The sequence below is a fragment of the Tenrec ecaudatus genome, chromosome 1 (genome assembly GCF_050624435.1).
Source record: "Tenrec ecaudatus isolate mTenEca1 chromosome 1, mTenEca1.hap1, whole genome shotgun sequence".
Classification (NCBI taxonomy): Eukaryota; Metazoa; Chordata; class Mammalia; order Afrosoricida; family Tenrecidae; genus Tenrec; species Tenrec ecaudatus.
In genome coordinates this window covers 83,465,795-83,486,477 of record NC_134530.1, presented here as the reverse complement: position 1 = coordinate 83,486,477, position 20,683 = coordinate 83,465,795, and positions in this window count along the sequence as shown.

Genomic DNA, 20,683 nt, shown 5'->3' with positions numbered 1-20,683 from the left:
TTTAAACTGCTGGCCTTGTGGCTAGCCGCCCAATGCTGAACTCACAGTGATGTAGAGAAAGATTTACTTCAAGAAATGGCTCATGCACTTGTGCCGGCAAGTCTTAAAGCCGAGAGACTGGCAGCCGGCTGATGGCCTTTCCAGCTCAAGAGATTATGGGGTAGGGGCAGTGACTTATTGGATAGGCTCGTCTAGCCAACGTCTCTATAACTCCCACCAAATGACTTTTTTCCTGCTTGGGTCTGGGTAAGAAGGTGGGGGAAGTCACTGTTAGAAGTCACCAATGAGTGATTAATTACTAACAGGATACATTGTGATTGCCAATACTATGAGATGTCTGAAAATCAGGAGATGGGATCTTATTATCAGCAAGAGCCAGGCCTGGAGCTTATCCTCTGGACCCTGAGATCCCTGCACCCTGAACTTCCTTGATCCAGAAGACAGCTATAACATCAGTGGAGCAACAGCAGAATCAGGAGCCTAAACATGAAAGAGGGGTGAACTGGCAAGCCCACAGAGCAAGTAAGTATGTGCTTCAAGGGAAGAGACTGACTTATAGGGTGGGGTGTCTGTGGGTCCTTAGTTGGAAGAGCTGGGTTTGCTGATCCACAGGGCTTCAGTTGAAAGCCTTCAGGTGGAGGTTAACAGCTGAGTGGAATGTCCTCTGGGCATGTATAATCATCCCTGAAAGCACCTGGTAAAACGCCCTGACCCAACAACTCTATCCTGAGCATTTCTCACTTACACTTCAACCTGGTAACTTCCTTAAGAAACCCTATCATCATGCACGCTGTCTGCGTTCTGTGTGGCCATTGTAATAAGTATTGGCACTAGCCAAAAAAGTAGGCAGTCTTCTGTGTAAAAGAACACCCAGGGGTTGGGAAATCTAGGATCTTTGGGTTAGCAAGCAGGATGGGGACATCTGTAGACCATGTCCCAGGTCAAGTGTCACGAAGAGCCCAGAGTTGAGAGAAAGCAAGCATTGCCAGGACACCCATTTATATCTTGGAGACGGGCCACTACCTCAAGGAAACTCCCCTTCCGTGGCTCACAGCAGATGACAAAATGCAAGCTGATTACATTACAGAATAACACATGGCAAAGCACTGGGCATCATTGCCTCACTGGGATGACACAAAATAAGCATCACCAGTTGCGATGAGGGATGGGACTAGGGGGGTGTGCAGGATGCTGTACCAGGCGAGGACCTCCTGCTGAACATAGCCTCTGGCTATACAGATCCATCCAAAGGGTTTTAGCCGGGCAATGAGGAGCTGTGCATGAAACCCTTGCAATGCTCCACCACCAGCTCAACACCTGCTCACTAGCTGTTCTAGATCTCATATCCTCCTGAAGCATCCCGGCAGATGTGTCAGCAGATATTATTACCCCAGGTTTTCTTTCTGAGAAAACTGAGGAGGCTGGGCAGTATTTCATAAGTTGCTCACACTCCTGCTACCACTGCACAGCGAGAAACCCCCACATGGAGAAAGCTGTGCTCGCCAAGTCCAGCCGCTGACCCACGAGGCTGTTCCCAGCTTCCCTGCAGATGATGCCCATGCCTTTATCAGCTTTCCAAGGTTCTCCAGACACAAGAGGATGCATCTCTGCCTTGGCTTTTTGTTGTTTTAAATACTTACTGAACCACTAGTGGTGGAGGAGTGGGAGGCCTCCTTGGTCCAGGCTCTCCAGATCATTTCACCTCTGCTCTAGTTTTCTCAAGTGCAGAAAGAACGGCTCAGTTTTTGCCTAAAGAAAAAAAACTTTAAAAAAAATCAATTGGAAGAATTTCAATGGAAGCCTCAGCTTCAAAACCAACAAAGGATTTCAAATGAGAACTATGGACAGTGTTGGTTTAACTCCTGCCTTCCATGCAGGAGACCCAGGTTCGATCCCCAACCAATCCACTGTATGCTCGGCCACTGCCAGGCAGCCAGAGGAGGCAGGTCTATTGCTGCGAGGCTGAACAGGCCCTGCCAGAGCTTTCTGAATAATAGAGACGAGAAAGCAAAACCTGCCAATCAACATCCCCAAATATAACAGTGAACGCGCTGTGGATCACTGTGCCCCAATTCTGTTGTGTGTGTGTGTGGGGGGGGAGGCTTGCCATTGACAGAGCTGACTTCAAAATAACATGCAAGCAACCCTCAATCATTTCTATCAGGGTTGCATGATATATTAAATCTTGGGGGTACGTGGATCAACCTTGGGGTGTAGGGAACAGGAGAAAGGTTTAGAGTAAAGAATTTGAGTCCTGACTGATGGCTTCATTTAGGACCCTGAGAGAGGGAGCCATGAGACACCTCTGCAGGACTCCTGCTGGCCTCTGGAAGCCCCCGCAGATAGATCCGCTCCTCTCGCTCCTGGGCTCCTGAATGCCAGGCTGCCATCTTGCAACATTCACCCACCAAGTGGCCGCGCTGCCCTCGGCTGCTCCTCTGGCATGGACTGCAGGGGAGTGATAAAAGATTCTCCACCGGAAGCCTTCTCCGGAACGCCAAGCCCGGCCTGGAGGCCAGGCCACGCCTCACCGTTCATCACCCCCCTGTCTGTCCTGCCCACGAGGTTGAACCTGCTGGAGGCCAGAGAGTGTATCTTTTCATGTCTAAATCCTCAGTATGGAACCCGGGACAAGGGATTTGAGAACACAGTAAGAATAGCTGACAAATGCTGAGTTTTTAGTCTGCTTTAATGCATATGAGAAAAATGAGGCCAAGAGCCAGTAACAATGCTAAGAGATTTACACGGATCATTTCATTTCATGCTTGAAACACCCCTATGAGGTAGCAATACCTACTCCTATCATTTCTAGTCTACAGATGAAGCTCAGAGGCAACACTGTCAGCTCAGAGAAATTAAGTGACTTGCCCAAGGCCACAGGGTAGCAAGGTGATGACGTCACAATTAACTGCCACCTACGGACTGAAAACATTACCTCCAACGTCACTGAACTCTTTGGGTAGACATCGTTTAGTGGGAACCTAAACTGCTGTCAACCTTCACTATAAACACATTAAAATATTATTTTTTAAAGTAGATTTCCCTCCCTCCCCAAACCTGCATTTCTGACAATGTGTTAGTCCAAACACCCTAGCCCTGTCCAGATCAAAACCTTAAGTCCGATATTGGCCTATATGTCCAATACCAGTCTATAAATTCCTCTTCAGACTCACACAACATATGCAATGACACCAAAGGCAGGAAGATCACAGGTCAGTGGGTGGAAAGTCTTGTGAATCCAGGGGCAGTCGAAGCATCTCAGTGATGGCAGGAGCTCCACGTGGCTCCTCCAGCTCCAGGGCTCTGGCTCCATCAGCCTAGCTCTATGGGTCTTGTAGCAAGAAGACGGAGCAGAGAAGGTGTATCTGGCCTCCATGGAGTTATTTATCTCTGTCTCACTTCCAAATGAGGTCATCCAGCTGCAACCTGATTGGCGGGCTAGACTCCACCCCTTCCTGAAGGTGACAGGAGATTACGTGACTGCCACAGACATCTTCTTAAACTCCAGTTAAAGAAGCGTGGGCCTATCTTGTGAGCAACTAAGCACATGGTCAGAGATTCAAACTCATTTGAGAGATTCACAGTCCCAGAAACCCCGCTTAGGATCTCTCTGAGCGGGAATCGACTTGGTGGCAGTGGGCTCATTTGGGTTCCCATCTTGTTGATGACAAATCACATGCTGAACAAATGAATGACAATGATTTAAGTTGGAATCTTTGCCTACTTGCTCTGTGGCTACAGGGAAAACGTATGGACGCTTAGCCTCATTTTATTCAGTCTGCACTAAAGAAAGACTAAGAGAACCTGCACAATACTAATCAGGAGGCTCCATTGAGATCGTGCCTGCAGATGTTAGTTCCTGTCAAATTGATCCCACTCCATGGGAATCACCTGGGTGTAGGGTAGCGGCACTCCAGAGTGCTTCCAAGGCTGTGACCTTGGGGAAGCCGACTGCCATGTCTTTCTTCTGGATTGGCTTTCAACCACAAGCCTTTGGCTAGTTTTTGAGTCCTTAACCATTTGCCCCACCCAGCGACTCCAGAAAACCTAGAACTGTTCCTGTGGATTCCCACATGTGTAACTCATTTCTGCTCACCTTTCTTCTCCAGAGCATCTCGTGGTTTTGAACTGCTGGCCTTGCTATGAGCAGCCCAGTACATAACCCACCATACCACCAGGGCTTCTATGGAAATTTCAGCTGTTTTTATGATTAGCTGTTCACGTCTCCGAATCTGGTTTATCTCATAAATGTAGGATAAAGGCATTGCACTGAATGACCGTCTCATATCACTCCTGAGGGAACTTTGGCGGCACTGTCAGGAAGTGGTGAACCGCTAATCATAAGGTCTGTAGTTCAAACCCACCAGTGAATCCACCACAGAAAAAGAAGTCTTTCCTACCCCTGCAAAGATTTGCAGCCTCAGAAACCTGGTATACTTACAGGCACTATGTATGAAAATCAACGTGATGGCAATGGATTTGGTTTCTGGGCTTGGTTGACACCACTTCTGGGTCCCTGATGGCACAGTGGGTAAAGTGCTTGGCTGCCAACCAAAATGTCAGCAGATCAAACCCATCAGGAAAAAGCTGCAGGCATCTGCTTTCTTAATCAGTGGTTCTCCCCCTTCCCAATGGCGTGACCCTTTCATACCTTCCTCATGTTGTGCTGACCCCCAACATAAAATTATTTTCATTGCTATTTCATAACTGTCATTTTGCTACTGTCATTTGCTACTGTTAGGAATTGGAATCGGGCAACCCCTGTGAAAGGGTCATTTGACCCCCAAAGGGGTAGCAACCCACAGATTGACAACTGCTGTCTCTTAATGATGACAGCTTTGGGACCCCTGTGGGGCAGTGTTACCCAGTCCTACAGATTAGTGGCAAGTCAGAATGGACCCCACAGTCATACGTGTTTAATAGCATTAGCAGCCCCAACTGCAGCATTGGTGCCTAAATGCCACTTGACACCACAGATTCCCAATAGGAGTGTGATACTTCACCGGTCTTCCATCTCCTCCACGCCCGCTGCTGTTGTATCAACGTGCAGACAAAGCAGTTTGCTTTCGCCCCTGCTCCTGGGAGAGCATTCCCCCTGGCTGACTCGCGCTGTCCTTGTTCGCAGTTCTGACTCCTGGGCTCCCAGTTTGCTGCAAGAGAGTTCAGAAAAGAAGTGTGCGTTGATTTGCTGTATGGCTTCTTGATTAGATGGTGGATTTGTAACTGGGGTGGCTGTGACAATCAGGCAAGCTTTGATTAGACCTTTCTGATATGTAAATCCAGGTGGATAAGATAAGTGGTGTTAGGCTTGGGCTGGCAACAAAGGTAGGAAGAAATCCCAGGTGACTGGAATTAAAGAACTGTCTGAGCTGGGTGTTGGTGCGAATGATGTGAATTTCAAAGAGCCCGGGATAAACACTCACTTTCAGACGGGCTAATTTATGCAGGACGTCCTTTGAGAAGCCAATTCTCTCATCCCAGAGAGTTCACAGAAGCTAGCAAAAAACCGGGTAAGCCCTGGAATGTAAACACTGGTAATTGGTAATTAATGGGCACACCTAGGAGGAAGGCATCTGCCAATTAAATTGATTGCTTGAATCATTCACTGATTCATTACAAAATAGATATGATTTTGAACTCTGATTCCATCCAGGCACTGTGCGAGATGCTTCGGAGATAAATGGGTTTAGAACCAGCCTTGTCCCTAAGAGTTCATAAGTGAAAGTGGATGGAGTGCACACCGACACACACATACTTCCAAATGGTCTCTTCCTATGCTTTCTTTCCTCTGATAAATAAAATGAAATCATCTAATTAATCAATGACTGGCCGGCTCTGTGGGCTGGACCGGGGACCCATGGGAACAAGACCATATCTCGGTCCTCCCAGAGCTCAGATTCCGTGATTGCTCCAGCCCCGGTGCCAGTGAGAGTAAGCACCTAGAAGGCAGGCGTGTCGTATTGATATCGTCGAAGATTTCGTCCGTGAAATCCTCCAAAATTTCATTTTGCTTGGATCCCCCAGCAATGCTCGTGGAAGCAGCAGATAAGAGATTGAGCCATGCATTGTGTTGGGTAAATCTGCTGCGCAAGACCCGCGTAAAGCATTTAAAACTAGGATGGTATTTGGAGGACTAAGGTGGGCCTGACCCAAACCATGGTATTTCCAATCACCTCATAAACATGTGAAAGTTGGATATCGAGTCAAAAAAGATCAAAGAGGAATCGATGCATTTGAATGATGGTGAAAGTACCACGGCCTGCCAAGAGCACACACATGTCTGCCTTGGAAAAGCACAGCCAGACTGGTCCTTAGAACCAGGATAGCGAGAGTCCGTCTCATGTACGTTGGACATGTTGTCAGGAGGGACCAGTCCCTGGAAAAGGACATCATGCCTGGTAAGGAAAAAAAGAGGACAACCGTGACAAGGTGGATTGACACGGTGGCTGCAGCAATGGGCTCCAAGGTAAGACTAATTCTGAGGACGGCACAGAACTGGGAAGTGTTTCATTCTATTGTACATAGGGTCACTGTGGGCAGATACTGACTTGATGGCACCTGATACCAACAACAGAAGACAGTAGGGCTGCTACAGCAGCAATTCCAGAGACCGGGTCCATGGTCACCGAGCAAACACTGACTCCTGGCAAGACCATGTATTACAGAACAGGTTTTCCCTGAGAACATTCTTCATGGAAATAGATGGCCAGATCTTTTCCACCGAGGAGCAGCTTGGTGGGTTCCAACGTTGATCTCTTGATTAGCAGCTGACAGCCCACATCGGGTGCCTTGATCACATAGTAGTTGCTCACTTTGCGTTCTGTGACCATGTTCCAAATTCAACCTGTCTAATCCCATAACCAACAAGCCCTAGTGGCGAGCTGGGATACAAGATGGGCTGCTAACTACAAGGCCAATCAACAGCCAATCCTGGGGAGAACAATGAGGCTTTCACGCCTGTAAATATTTACAGTTTTGGAAACCCATAGGGGCAGATTTACTCTGTTCTATAGGGTTGCCATAAACTCAAATGGAATTAATGGCTGTGAAGTTTGTTTATGTTTTTTAAATTCCATGAGATGAGATTCAGAAATTGGGGGGAGGGCTCAGTAATGTAGTCGCTGACTTATTCATTAGACATGCATTTTGTTCAATAATCTAAGCAGTGATTACGTGTGTGAATTTCACTGTAATACACAGGAATCAAATCAATTATATGTAGATGATGAAGTTCAGTAACATCAATCAGAACAATGTGAGGGGTTGACTGTGAAATATATCATCAATTTCACATAAGCAAGTTCAAGTTGAAGGTGAAGACAATTAAGACAATTTCACAAATGATCAAGAACCTATAATATTAAAGGAAGAAATCCAAGCTTACTGAAAAGTTTGGGAAAAAACAGACTCCAGGAATTGATGGGATACCAATTGAAATCTTTCAACAAATGAATGCCGAGATAGAAGCATGCATTCATCTGTGACAAGAAACTGACTGGGAAAGAATCTGCATTTGTGCCCATTTCAAAAACAGTGACCCAGCAAAATACAAAAAATGGTGTAACAGTGTCATTGGTATCACATGCAAGCATAATTTTGCTGAAAATATTTTTTAAATAGTTGCAACAGTACATCTCAAAGCACTGCGAACACTGGAAGCTGGATTCACACGAGGACCTGGAATGAAGGCGATCACTGACTGATGTCAGAGTGACTAGACAAGGCATTCCAATGTGTGGATCATAACAAATCATGGAGCATATTGCACACAATGGGAATTCCAGAGCACTTAATTGTTCTCACGCAGAGCCTCTACACCGACCACTAGGGAGCCACGCAAACATCCGTACATTTAAAATCTAGTGTCAGTGAACTGAAAGGAGCGCTACTAGCACTGTCTGGCAGGCATTGGACTCCCAACCTCAAATCTGAGGTTCAAATCCACCAGCTTCTTATTGGGAGAAAACTGAGGCTACAACTGCAGTAAAAAAAATTTAAAGCCTCATCCTGTTAGGTGTCATCCAGTCAGTTGCAACGGATAGCAATCTTATGTCCCACTGAACAACACACTGCCCATTCCTTGGCAATCCTCACAATTGTTTTTGTGTTGCAGCCACTGGGCCTTTCTGTGTTTTCATTGCCCTTTACCAAAGACAATGTCCTTTTCCAAGCTCTGATCTCTCTTGATAACATGTCCGAGGTACGTGAGATGAAGTCCTAGCATCCTCGGTTCTCAGGAGCATGCTGCTACACTTCTCCTAGGACAGATCCGCTTGCTCTGTTGGCGGCACTTAAAATATACTTGGCCACGGCCATCATTCAAATGCATTCATTCTTCTCTGGTCATTTTTATTCGATGACCAGCTTTCACTTGTATATGAGGTGATTGAAAATACCGTGGCTTGGGTCAGAAGCACTTAGTCCATAAAATAACACCTCGGCTTTTCAACCCTTCAACGAGGTCTTGTGCAGCAGATTTTCCCACTGTGGTGGGTTGGCTGGGCCTAGTTTAATCTCTTAAGTGCTGCTTCCATGGGCATTGCTTGGGAATCCAAGCAAAAATAAATCCGTGGGGCTTTCCATCTTTTCTCTGTTTATCATGATGTTACCTATTGCTCCAGTTGTGAGTATTTGAGTTTTCTTTTAATTGAATTGAAATCCCTACTCAGGGCTTTAGTTCTTGATCTTCTTCAAATGCCTCAAGTCTTCCTCACTTTCAGGAAACACGGCGTGTCGCCTGCATATTGCAGAAGTGCTCCGTGGGTTGCTATGAGTTGAAATGGAATGAATTGTAGAGTTGATGGTGGCCCACAAAATAATGTATCTGTATGCTCATTTCCAAAAGCTGTGTATTTAGGAAAGTGGTTTTGTTTTGCTTGTTGGTGATAATGAAGGCTCTTGAGCGCATCGTGGATGATCCAGGTGGGTCCTAAACCCAATGGCAAGTGTTGCCATGAAGCAACAGGTATAGTGATGTACGGAAAAGATGGATGGGGCCATGACATTGGAGGGATGCAGCCTCAAGGCCAGGAATGCTAGAACACACCAGAATCTGGAAGAGACAAAGACCAGCATGGCATCTAGAGCCTCAAGGGGTGGGCATTCCTGTATCCCTGACAACACCTTGATGTGGGCTTCTAACTTCCAGAAATGTGGGGGAAGACAGGCCTGTTGTTTTGAACTATTCCCACCCTTAGGGTTTCTGAGGCCATACAGCTTATGAGTGCAGGAAGCGCATCGTTCTTCCTCAGTGAGACATGGATTCAAACTGCCGACCTTGCCTTTAGCAGCCCAAAACCTAATCCACTGCACCTCCAGGGCTCTTGTAAGTCACCATGTTCGTGGTACTTTGTCAAGAGAAACCACAAAAAGCCATTTCGAAAAGTTTGAGTTCATTTTCTGGTGCTTATGACCTGAAGACTCCTGACTAATAAGGCAACCAATTTAAATTCCATTAATCATGTAAAGAATCCTATGTGGATTCTTGTGTTAATTGGCATAGCATTTCCTTTTTTTATTGTTATTCCAGTGAAGTGTCAGTGCATTCTGTGCTTGGGCACTCCAGGCAGCCTCCCCTCTCAATCTGGCTTTAAGATTCCCGAGGAAAGAAGTGTCCCCAGGGTGCTCCACAACACATCCAGTGGCTTCATTTGTTAAAAGCCTGGGCGTGATGTCTCAAATCCATGATTCTGCGCCCAGAGTAGTCCTCCCAGGAAGACATAGCCTTGGGCAGCCTTGAAAAATGAGTGCTCCTTCTCCTCCGAGCTTTCTCCTGCTCATTTCCAGCTGTTGCTAATTTGGAAATCTTCCCTCATCTGTCTCTTGAAGTACCAACACGCAGGAAGGACCCAGCCCTATCGACAGCCCCAAGGCTTTCTGCTAAAGGGATTTCACTGTATCAGGACTAGCACCCTAGCCTATTAGATAGCAGAAATCCTTTCAAGGCAAGTTGGGGCTTATTTGTAACTTATCTGAGAAAAACATCACAGGGTGTACTTGTAGCCCAGGATCCTTGAGCGTGAAGGTAACATAAAATAACGCATCTCTTTTCTCCTTTGGCATGATTCCCTAAAGAATGAACGACTCTACTACACCCACTCAGTAGTATTCCCCCTGGAAGGCTTTCAATATTTGCACACCAGACAATGTCCAAATACAAAAGCAACTTACTGAACATGTGTTATGTTCTGGGCACTTCCCGTTGTTTTATTTGAATTATCTTTTATTGTTCTTCTTCTTTAGTATTCTATCGTGTTTTTAGTGAAATTCACACATCAGGTAAGACTCTCATTTAATAACTCCTATTGTTCAAGACGAGCCCTGGTAGCATAGTGGTTACATGTTGACCCATGATCCACAAGGTCCGAAGTTCAAAACCACCAGCTGCTCTTCTGGAGAAAGATGGGGATTCCTACACCAGTAAGCAGTAACAGTCTAGTCAACACAGGGGCAGTTTTACCGGTCCTATAGGATCTCTGTGAGTCAGCCTCAAGTCCATGGCAGTGAGTGTTGCATTACACACGTACAGTGTTCCGGTGGCACTGCTGGTTAGGGACGCTGTGGGTCACATTCACCGTAGGTCGTAGGCATTCTCATGGTTTCCGTTTTGGCTGTTCTCTTTCCAGATAGCTGACTGCCCTGGCCACCACTCCTTACCTTTGAATTTGGTGTAGAGTAAATGTTTAGTCTGTGGTTTCATTTAGACGGCTGGTTTGAGCAGAGGTTCTCAAACTTCTTAATGCTGCACCCCTTTCATACAGTTCCCCATGCTGTGGTGATCACCCCTGTATGTGGGCTTATCTGCATGTGGGTGGACCTGCCTGGAGACAGAGGAGCGGTGTCGCAGTTCCTAAGACCATCGGAAATATGGTCTTAGGCGACCCCTGTGAAAGGGGCATTCGACCCCCAAAGGGGTTGCAACCCCCAGGTTGAGAACCACTGGTTTAGAGTAACCCAGTAGTCGCGGGTGATGTTATTTCGTTTATGAGCCTATCTGTCATTAAGTGGCAAGGAGGCCTCCGGAAGGAGTTGGAAGCCAGGTTTGAAGAGTGTCCTAATGTGATTGTATCTAAAACTTCCCTAGTCCCTCCCAGTTTCATATGTCCAGCCTTTAGACAGATTTTTAAAGTGTTTTCTCGACATTTATACCCCATTCTATCAGGACCATCTACTTTGATCCTGGTGGCAATAGCAGTTGTATTGGGAAGCATTTCATTCTTCTGGTCTCAACAAAGGTGGTGCGGTGGTTCAAGGAGACTACGGACCTGCAGACTAGCCTCTTCTTGGAGTCTCAGATTCCTTCTTTATCTTCTGCTACAGAGGAGTAGAGACTAATAGTTCTTACTTAAATATCCACTTTCATGCTTTTAAGATGTCAGACAGAACTCGCCAAACTAGGCTATTTTATGAAGTATATTGTGTCAAGGATCCCTCGTGGTGTGGTGGTTAACATTGGGCTACTAACCACAAGGTCAGCAGTTCTAACCCACTCGCCACTCCTAGGAGAAAGATGAGGCTCTTTACTCCAGTAAAGGTAACAGTTCAGAAACCCACTGGGGCAGTTCTGTCCTGTCCTATACAGTCAAAATGAGTCCGCCTCAACTCAGTGGCAGTGAGTGATCTTGTGTCCAAGACTTGGTGGTAGAAAATCAAAAAAGAACATGCTCAGCTCACCTTAAGTTGAAAGAACTAAAGAAGAAAATTCCAGCCTTGAACTGCAATTTCGACAAAATGTTGAACAATTTTGAAAAGCAAGGCTGTTATACTGTAAGGACCAACGTGCACCTCACGCAAGCCATGATATTTTCAATTGCCTCATACACATGTGAAAGTGGGACATTAAATAAGGAATACCAAAGAAAGATTGATGCATTGAAATTATGAAGAATATTGAAAGTATCATGGGCTTCCAAAAAAGTCAACATTTCTGTCTTGGAGTAGGTATAGCCAGAATGCTCCTTCAAAGGAAAGATGGCAAGACTTTGTCTCACATACTGTGGAGATGTTTTCAGGAGAGACCAGCCCCTGGAGAAGGACATCGTGCCTGGTAAAGTGGAGGGACAATGACAAAGAGGAAGGCCCTTGAAAGATGGATTGACACAATGGCTGCAACAGTGAGCTCCAGCTTAAGAACAATAGTGAGGATGGTGCAGGACCGGGCAGTGTTTTGTTCTTTGGTACATAAGGTTACTATGAAACCACACCAATAGCCTCTAACAATGACAACGACGTTAACTAACCCAGTGATGTGCATTATCCCACACAAAAAAGACGCTAAACCCTCAAACTACTTGGGTTACATATGTGTGCCTTATAATAATACTGTGAAATAAACCTTCACTCCATCTTACAGGTGAAGAAACTGAGGGTCAGGAGTACACGCAACTTGTACTCTCTACTCAGTCAACAGAGCCAGGACTTGACCTTACAGATTGATAGCTCAGGCCTATTGTTTTTCAACTGGTTCATCAATTCACTTCCTGAAAATTGTTGATGATGATGAATGAGGAAGAAGACAACAATGATGGGATATCATCCACTTCTTGAATATCTGGCATGGGCCACCAACCAGGTTATGTCATATAGGATCTCCAGTCCTTAGACCATCCTACAAGTAGATACTCTCTTCCTCATCTTACAGAAAAAAGAAACAGAGGCTGAAGAAGGTAAATGATTTGCCCACCAGGACCCAGCCAGCTCAGTAAAGTTCTAATCCATCTCAGCACTAGACAGGGCTCTTATTTTATCAAGAATCCCCTCTGTCCCAGAGACAGAGAGCTCATGATGGGGACAGATGATAATATCTTACATGATACCTAGTCATTTATAAAGTGATCTCACCACCACCTGATCACATATCATAAGCACTTAAAAAGTTTAATTAAAAAAAATAAATTTGGGGGATTCTCTTTAAAAAAATAGAACTCTTTGTAGACTGCCAACAACTTAAAAAAAGTCTTTGGTTTCATGAGATTAGGAAGTAGGGCCTATGGTACGTACATATTAGGACCAGGTTTTTGTCTATGTTGCTGGCTTGAGGATAAGATAGTTGACGTGGTGTCAGGGACGTGTGGGTCAGAGGGTGGTTATTAGGTGCCACTGAGTCAGCTCCTACTCACAGCGACCTTCTGAACAATAGCAAGAAAGACCGGGTCACAGAATAGAGACATGACTTGCCTTCTGGAAATCCTGGGTCAATCCATGCTTTTTACAGCAGAGGTGAAGAGGGCATCTGTCTCCCTGAACCGTCACCATTCTGTGGACTATACAAAAAAATTCAGAAAGATTCCCTTGAGCAGATTCTAGATCTTGGCCACCAGATCTATGAGAAAGTACAATTGTGCTCCATGGGTTTTCAGTGCCTGGTTTTTCTGAAGTAGTTCACCAGGCCTGGCTTCTAAAGCACCAATCTCTAACCTTTCCCTTAACCTCCAAGTGCATTAACCATTTACATTACCAGAGAACTTACTGTAGAGCTTCTGAAATCAGTGATAAACCAAACAGTGTTGCTAGTTGCTGTCCGTCAGTTCTGCCCATAGTGACCATGTATGTAATGCAGTAGCACAGTGTCCTAAGGTTTCAAGTCTGTGACTGGCAGAACGCTTGCCTCTGGGTGGGTTTCTGGTGCCTAACCATTTGGCCCCAATTAACTGTTGGCACAATCAAGGGACTTATAAATCCCAACTGCCCTCAAGTTGGTTCCAAATCACAGCGACCCCTACAGACAGTTTTTGAGACCGTCAGATCGGCTCAGCTCTCTCCTGTGGAATGGCCCCTGGGGTAACCCACAGCACCTCACGGCTCCTTGGGCTGCGTCAGTCGCTGCCCAAGTGAAAAGCATGCTGGGGTTTGAATCTGCACTCACTTAAGTACTTGTTTGATTCCGACTCGGGGTGACTCCACGCGGAGGGAGACATGCTGTCATAGGTGTGCTCCTACGTTACCTTTGCTCTTTCAAATCCTTACCGCATTTTTATGTAAAAGAGCTTGGCTTTTTCTTATTTAGTTGTAAAAGCTCTTTGTATATTAAGATGTGTTGGCTCTTAGAAATCAATATTAAAGAGGTCATCTTTTTATCAAACAAGTGGCAGCAATTTCCCCATTGCTATGTGCCTTTGTATCTAGCTTAAATTGTATCTTGTTAAACCTATTCATATCTTTCTCGTTTTATCATTATGTTTTGTTTGTTTGTTGAGATTGTGCCTTTTAAATATCTTGCCTACCTCCTCAAGACTGGAAATATTAGGAATATTCACAGTTATTATGATCTAGTTATTATCCAGCAACGTGTTTCAGAATACTATGTAAAATAGTAATCATCTCTTACCTCATGGTTAGCCATTGTCCACATACCTTTGCTTAATAGCCCACCCTTGCCCCAGTCTACCAATGCCTGCTTTATCATGTGCTGCCATCCTATTGTAATGTGCTGGGGTCTAATTTTGGCTTTTGATGCTGTTCCACTGATCTGTCTATTCTGTTTACATTTCATGTGAGCTATTGTTTTTCCTGCAGTACGATATGGGTTGTTTCCAAAATGCTGCATAAATAAGAAAATGAGCCCCCAGTTTTCAGTATTTGCCAAGATTCAAATGATCTTCTTTATTTGCTCTGCGCCTCTTTCCCTAGTGGAAGCAGATAAGGAGAGCACTCACTCTCTCCTTGAGGTACTTTAATGACGATAAGACTTTAACCCTCTTTGTATTCAGGATTTCTGCTCTCCGGTATTTACTCGAATGTCATTAATCATTTTAATCACAATAAACTCATTTGATAGTAATGTGGATGTCCTATGAATTTAGATAGCACTTCCACTTTAATTTGCCAATAATTAACTTTACCATTATTTTATAGTGTTATCAGTGGTAGGAATAGCACCTCACAGATGAACTTTAAGAAAACTCAATTCCTGGGAGGGAGGGGCTTGGGGAGAGGTAGAGAAACAGAAAACAGCTGTAGCTGACTGGTCTTAAAACAGGTGTGGGATGCAAATTCCGGGTTCGGGTGGTGCTGCCCACAGAATGGAGAAATAAAATGACCTGAATGCTTCCCCTGGGTAGAGCCCATCTTCCCACTTCCCCATAAATCATCCGCAACAAAGGCTCCTGACAGAACTTTGTAAACTGCTTAATGCAAATATGTGGGGAGGGGTGTCCCAAGAAGATTTTGTAAATGTAGGAGTGGAGTACAACGAATGGGTCCCAGAAGTCACAGCGATTATGAGGCAGGGGCTGGCTGTTAACCTTGCTGAGGCCCCAGCACCAAAAGCTCCCAGTTAGGAAACAGAATGGGACATCATGGTGAGCTCCTCTGCCAGAGGCCAGGCTGTTCCAGAGAGCGCAATCCAAAGCATCGTCTCTATTTCTGCGTCCTTTATCAAGGTGAAAATGCCAGTTTTTAAGAACCATGATGATGCAATGGTGAACCGCTGGCTGCCAACGGAAAGGTGGGTGGTTCAAACCCGCTCAGTGTCTTCTTCTTCGTAGAAAGAAGGAGCTGTAAAGATTACTGTTGGGCGCCCTCGGGTCAGTTCCAAATCATCACCATCCTACGTACAATAGAAGAAAACACTACCCAGCACTGTACCATCCTCACAGTAATTGCTGTACTTGAACCCATTGCTGCAGCCACGGTGTCCATCCATCTCCTTGAGGGCCTTCCTCTATTTCACTCTCCCATCCAGGATGTCTTTCCCCAAGGATCGGTCTTGCATGATAACATGTCCAAAGTTCATGAGATGAATCATCTCAGCATCCTTGCCTCTGTGGAGTCTTCGGGCTAGTCTCCTTCTAAAGCAGATGTCTTTGTTTCCCGGAAGTCCGTGCTACTTTCAGTAGTCCTCCCCAACCCCGTCATTCGCAGGCATCAATCCTCGGCAGTCTTCCTTAGTCACGGTCCAACTGACACATGCACAGGAGACCTTTGAAAATGCCTGGCTTGGCTGGCTGCACCTGAGTCCTTGATCTTTAACACTTTAAAGAGATCTCTTACATTAGATTCTCCCAATGCAACACATTGATAGAGTGATTATTGCTTCCATGGCCACTGGTTCATCTAGACTACAACCTAGAGACTCCCATTGGCTAGTTCTCTCTTACATGGAGTTGTTAAGAGTTGGAATGAACTCGGGGGATCTAGCAACAACAAAAACAGATCAACATTTGTAATTATTGCCTACATGGTCTTGGGCTAAACTCTAATTCTCTGAACCTCACTTTCTTCAATTGTAAATTAAAAATAACCATACCTCTCTTGGATAATGAATGAATTAGACATCAGACTTATGCTTTCACCTGGCCAACAGAATGATCGGGATAGAATAAATCTCATTAAAACATTTTCTCGATCATTGCAATTATTTTGCCCTGAGGGATTCCTAGTAAAATGGAGGAGGTGGGAGAGTGAAGCCTTACCTATTAGGGATTAAGTTTCACTCTTTCCTATATTAACTATGTGACCTGTATATTAACTATGTGACCCCGGGCACAATGGCGGGGTTGCTGCAGTCGTTCTAGGGTGAAGTTCCCTGGTCATCCCACAACAATCTGTGTTTCAGGGCTTTGTGGGAATAAATTACATAATGGTTGGGAAAGAGCTTGTTAAACCCTCTGGGTTGTATTTGCCTTTGAAATACAAGCTATTATTATCCCTTCACGACATCTTGGCAAAGCCAGAAACGTCGTACATATTGCTAGCTCTGAAACCATCTGATGAGAGCAGTCTTATGGTCCCAGCAAGGAACCAGGACTAGCTGGGGACGTTCAGTTTCACTCACCTGGGAAGAACTTTCTAAAAACTGGGAGGAGTGCTAGAAGTCAGTGGGGGGACATTTCTGAATAGCCTGCATTGCCTAGTGTGATCTTAAGCACCCCATCTCTGGCCAGGTGCTTGCACGAACGGAGAGAGGATCACTGGCCTAGGATGCTGTAGCATGGATGCGGAAATTGGGGGGAAGGGTATCCACTTCATAAACATGGAATAGTGTCTCCTGGGAGCTGCTGGCATAGTGATGACCCATTGGGCTGCGAACTGCACAGTGAGCAGTTCCAAACGGGCAGCCAGCTCTGAGGGAGAGAGATGAGGCTTTCTACTCTGGTAAAAAGGTACAGCCTCAGAAAGTCACAGGGGCAGTTCTCCCCTGTCCTAACAAAAGGGTCTCCTTAAGTCAGAATTGACTCCATAGCCATACATTGATTCCAACGCCCACCCCACCCCCACCCCCAAAGCCCCAAACTCATTCTGCCTTCCCGACTCTGTGATAGACTTAAAACCCAAAACTACTTGATCCTGGAACTAGCTAGTAGGGACACCCAGATTATAAGCAACAGATAGCGATAACTCCATCCAACTCGATTTGATTTTCTTAAGACACAAGGATGGAGGAGCTTGCAGAGTTGAGGAAGACTTAAACATTCAAGGGAGGAGAACAAGGACACCCACCCCCGGGCAGCTCTGAGCAGAAACAAGTAGATACTGCTCGAAAAGGGTCCTGTTTCCAACGTCAGACATTGTGCCAATTCCCCAGGACCCTAACGTCCTAAAGAAAGAGCCCACCTTTACCTTACCTGCTGGAAGGAGGATGTGGGCGATGGCAATCTTCACCAACTGTTTCATCAGCATCACCTGGGCTGAGGCCCTGGCGTGGTCCTCTGAAAGAGAAGGGAAGATGGTCACCAAAATAAAGGGTAGAGATTCTGGGAAAGCAAAAAGAATGAATGAAGGAATGAATGACAAATATGAACCGCATGCCTGGGCCCCAAAGAGTCACAGCGCAATGGGAGAGACACATAACGGGAGGGCGTGCAGAGCTGGGAATACACACGTGGAGGGCGCCCGTCCTGGGGGCTTCGGCGGAGGCCGGGGGACTGATTTCCTCTGATTCTTACTTTGCTTTCAACAACCGACATGTATTCTCTCGGTTCTTGGAGACCAGCTATTTGAAATCAAGCCGTTGGCAGGGCCATCCTCTCCCCGCGGTTCTAGGGCAGGGTTTCCCAAAGTGGGGGATACCACCCCCTGGGGAGCACTGGCATTGTCCAGGAGGCCTGCAAAAACAGATACGTACACTTGATCTGGGACTCCAGGCTATGGTAGAGATGTGTTTAATTGCTCTCCTTCTATCAGGCCTTGCCTTAGTCCACCTTCACCTCCTGCTGATCCCTCGGTGCATTCCTGAAGACCTTCTAACCTTCCTGTTCAGTATGATGAGGTGATTTCAGTGATGGGGTCTTCCATTCACTCATCTCCAAAGGTGCTGCAAACAGAGGGGTTGAACTAGGTCCTTCCTGGTTGTTTTCTCTTCCTTTTTTTTCTCTCTTTTCTTTTGCTAATTGCCTTATCTTTCTTTGTTTATAATATAGTTTCTTTGCAACTTCTTTCTTTAAAATGTTTTACTCTGCTTTAGGGCAAGGTTTCCCAATCAGCAATTGCTCCACGACTTGACTGCTGTCACCACAATGTGTCAGCACTCTCCCTCTTTCCACCTGCCTGCTCCATGGCTTTTCTTCCTGGAGCCCTGCCCCTCCTGGCCTTTCCAGCTTTGCTGCTGGACAGATGTTTCCCATTTTGGCTGGATCATTGATGGTTCTAAGGAGGACATTCCTCATGGGTGTCTTAGTGGATTTTTTAAAAATGCATAAGTATATTGGGGATTCTTACAGCTCTTATAACAATCCATACATCCATTGTATCAAGCACATTTGTACCTAGGTTGCCATCATCCTTTTCAAAACATTCCCTTTCTACTGGAACCCTTGGTATCAGCTCCTCTTTGTTTTCCTTCCCTCCCCCATCCTCTGACCTTCAAGAACCCTTGATAAATTATAAATGATTATTTTCATATCTTACACCACCCGCTGTCTCCCTTCACCCATGTTTCTGTTGTTAGTCACCCTGGGAGAGGGGCTGTACATTGATCGTTGTGATCTGTTCCCGGTTTCTCCCTCTTCTCCCCCCCTCCTCCCTCTCCCCTCATGGTATTGCTACTCCCATTACTGTTCCCGGGGGGGTTTATCTGTCCTGGATTCAGTGTGTTGAGAGGTCTTATCTGTTCGGGTCTAGCCGGATTGCCGGATTTGTAAGGTAGAACTGGAGTCATGATAGTGGGGCCGAGGACACATTACAGAACTAGAGGAAGGTTGTATGCTTCGTCGCTGCTCTACTGTCTTGGTTGATATTATCAGGCTCCCTTGGCTGAAAGGTGAGCTCCAAGAATGATGTTGGTTTTAGGTTAAAGAGGCAATAGGCCCAAGAGTGAGAATATGCCCTCCAGTCCCTGTCAGTCCCATAGGTCTGGTCTCTCTTGTGGATTTGAGTTTTGTTGTACACTTTTCTGGCATTCTAAATGAGACCTTCTACTGTAGGTCTGGCAGGGGCGGCCAGGAGTGGTAGCTGGGCAGCATCTTGTGCTTCTGCTCTCAGGTTAGGGGAGGCCCTGGTGCATGTGGTCAATAGCCCTATGGACTAATTACTCCCTCAAATCTTTCTTTTTCTTCATTTTCCTTTGTTCCAGGCAAGAACTCATCATTATATTTCAAATGGCCACTGGTCACCTTTTAAGACCCCAGACATTACTTACTAAATCAGGTTGTATGAGAGAGCTTCAAAAATTCATGGACATTTGGGATGGAAAGACCATGGAGTTTTTTCTTGAACCCCAATGAGCCTCTCCATGTAGAGCATTGTGTTTATTAACAAGGTTATACTCAGCTGACCTAGATGTTGCCCAAGAGTATGGCCCTAGCCTTTAGGTCCTACAGGTAACTCAGTTCCAAGATGTGTAAGACATCTCCATAGTTGTGCCCTCTATGTGCTTTATTATAGGAACATATATGTATGTGCTACATGTACATAAAACTATGTGCATAGAAATCCCCCAGGGCTGTGATGAGTCAGAACTGACTGGAGGGCAGTGGACTGTCCACCTGTGTAACCATTCTCAGTTTTTGGTAGTTATTACAAATGTTCCAATTGGTAAGAACTTGAATTTTAAACAAAAAGAAAGTGATATAGTAACCTGTAATTATTGGTGGAGAATGATGTTCCAGGATTCTTACTAGCTCGTAAATTCATGAGTCTGAGCATGCACCTGTGGCCCTGGAAACTCTTTGCCTTGAGACACCTTCAATGTTGTGGGCTTGTGTTTCCTTTCAGCTAGATCATTATCACCCTCAAGGTTGGGCTTACCATATACCTTTTGGGTCAGCCCTTCTGATGGGGGAATATGGTTGTTGGACTAAACTCCATAATTATAACTCACTGACAGCAAGTCGATTCCAACTCAAAGCAACCCTACAGGACAGAGTGGAACTTGCCCATGGGTTTCTGAGACTGCAACTCTGGGCAGGAGTAGAAGGCCTGGTGTTTATCCCATAGACTGGCTGGTGGTTTCAAATGGCTGACCTTGTGGCTAGCAGCCCAAAGCATAGTCTACTTGCTTCCTGCCATGGTTGAGGGAAAATGAGCCCAGGGGGCCTAAGTGGCTTGCCCTCAGCTAGTTCAAGGACAGGACACGAAAGGCTGAAAAACCCTTAGAACTTTTCATGAATTTTTCCCTCATTGAAAATGAATATTAGTTTTACACACTTGACTGGAGTCATGATAGCATGACAGTTTAGCTCTCCAAAAGGCTGATGGTCTGAGCCAACCCAGAGGCTCTAACTTCCCATGAAGGTTATGGCCTAGA